The sequence below is a fragment of the Tasmannia lanceolata genome, unplaced genomic scaffold (assembly GCF_043159265.1).
Source record: "Tasmannia lanceolata isolate RefF3 unplaced genomic scaffold, GAP_Taslan_0.1 ptg000297l, whole genome shotgun sequence".
Lineage (NCBI taxonomy): Eukaryota > Viridiplantae > Streptophyta > Magnoliopsida > Canellales > Winteraceae > Tasmannia > Tasmannia lanceolata.
The window spans coordinates 90,001-92,500 of record NW_027518972.1 but is presented as its reverse complement, the minus strand read 5'-3'; positions in this window follow the sequence as shown (position 1 = coordinate 92,500).

Genomic DNA, 2,500 nt, shown 5'->3' with positions numbered 1-2,500 from the left:
GGGCTCCCTTGGCCTTTTGGGCGCCTTGGACGATGTCTTGCGAAGACCATGGGCACAAGGCCATGGCATATGGTGAGGAAAGGACCACGGTTGCCAAGGTTAGGCACCGGAATGCTTGGCCTTGGCTTGCCCTAGCAGGGCATTGCTGGGTTGGGCTCCCTTGGCCTTTTGGGCGCCTTGGACGATGTCTTGCGAAGACCATGGGCACAAGGCCATGGCATATGGTGAGGAAAGGACCACGGTTGCCAAGGTTAGGCACCGGAATGCTTGGCCTTGGCTTGCCAAAGCAGGGCATTGCTGGGTTGGGCTCCCTTGGCCTTCCGGGCGCCTTGGACACTGTCTTGGGAAGACCATGGGCACAAGGCCATGGCATATGGTGGGGAATGGACCACGGTTGCCAAGGCTAGGCATATAGAGAGGAATCGCATTTTTGCCCGGATAGGCACCGGAATGCTTGGCCTTGGCTTGCCATAGCAGGGCATTGCTGGGTTGGGCTCCCTTGGCCTTCCGGGGGCCTTGGACGCTGTCTTGGGAAGACCATGGGCACAAGGCCATGGCATATAGTGAGGAATGGACCACGGTTGGCAAGGCTAGGCATATAGAGAGGAATGGACCACGGTTGCCAAGGTTGCGCAAGTTTTGGGCATTTTTTGCCCGGATATGCCCAAGTATGCCCCGATAGGCCCGTTACGCCCCGGTATGAACGCGTATGCCCGGATAGACTCGGTATGCCTTGGGATACATGCGTATGCCCCGATAGGCTTGGTACGCCCCGATATGCGCACGTGTGCCCCAGTAGGGCTCGGTATGCCCCGGTATGTACGCGTGTGCCCCGATAGGCCCGGTATGCCCCGATATGCACACGTGTGCCCCAATAGGGGTCGGTATGCCCCGGTAGGTACGCGTGTGCCCCGTAATGCACGTTTCGCAGATCTCCCCGCATGTCCCGCCCCTATATGTAATACTTACTTACTTACTTACTTTCTTTCTTGCTTGCTTGCTTGCTTGCAATGGTTGGGAGTGCCCGGCATGCCCCGCTGCAGAGACCAAGGGCGCAATGACTTGGCACCGCGGATGCCGGGACTCCGGCACTTCCCGTGGCACTGATGGTTGGTTCCAAAGACAAAAGGCCGTGCAAGGCCACCGCACCGCGGATGATTTTGCTCGTGCTGGCGCCGTTGTGTGGCCAAAGAACATGCGCGAATGCTCGTGTCGGAAGGGTTGGTGTCCTGGCCCCGCGGGTGTCACGAATGCTCGGTTGCGAAGACCATGGGACCAGAGCCATGGCACGTCGGATGATGGCTCCAGCTGGCGCCCCGGCACTTTCTGTGGCATTGATGCTCGGTTTCAAAGACAAACGTGCGCAGGGCCAGGGGACCGCGGATGACTGCTCGTGCTGGCCCCGTTGGGCGGCATTGATGGTCGGTTGCAAAGAAAATGCGCGATTGCTCGTGTCGGGGCCTGGCAAGCCAAGGCCAAGCGAGCCATGGCAACGCGGATGATGGCTCCAGCTGGCGCCCCGGCACTTTCTGTGGCATTGATGCTCGGTTTCGAAGACAAACGTGCGCAGGGCCAGGGGACCGCGGAGGACTGCTCGTGCTGGCCCCGTTGGGCGGCATTGATGGTGTGTTGCAGAGAGCATGTGCGATTGCAAGTGTCGGCCGGGTTTGGGTTCCCTTGGGCTTTCGGGTGCCTTGGACGCTGTCTTGCGAAGACCATGGGCACAAGGCCCCGTCCTGGCCCCTTGTTCGATTCGCTCTCGTCTTGCGCTTGCTTCCAAGGTCCTCCATGACCTTCCCCATGGCCTTGCTAGATCCCCCCCATGACGCATGACCTCTGTCCGTTGATTGGTTTTGAGTGCACACCATGCCCGGCTTGGCACCGTGTTGTCGCGTGAGTGGCATTTGGATCGTGCATGCTGGTGGGCTACCTGCCAATGCGCACAAGCCTTGCACACTAGCCTTGCGCACGAGCCTTGCACAAAAGCCTTGGACACAAGCCTTGCGCACAAGCCATGCGCACAAGCCTTGGACGCTAGCCTTGCACACAAGCCATGCATACAAGCCTTGCTCACAAGCCTTGGGCACTGGCCCATCGCAGTAGCCTTGCACACAAGCCTTGCGCACTAGCTTTGGGCACGAGCCTTGCGCACTTGCCTTGGGCACTAGCCTTGCACACAACCCTTGGGAACTAGCCTTGCGCACCAGCCTTGCCCACAAGCCTTGCACACCAGCCTTGCACACTAGCCTTGCATACAAGCCTTGCACACTAGCCTTGCACACAGGCCATGCTCACTAGCCTTGGGCACTAGCCTTGCACACAGACCTTGGGCACTAGCCTTGCGCACTAGCCTTGCCCACGAGCCTTGCACACTAGCCTTGCACGCAGGCCTTGCACGCTAGGCATGCTTGGGCCAGCAGCTCCCGCATCAAGTCGGCGGGTGTAGGCACGGTTGGGCGCAGATCCCGCATCGCCTCGTCGCGTCTGGGCGCAAACCCGT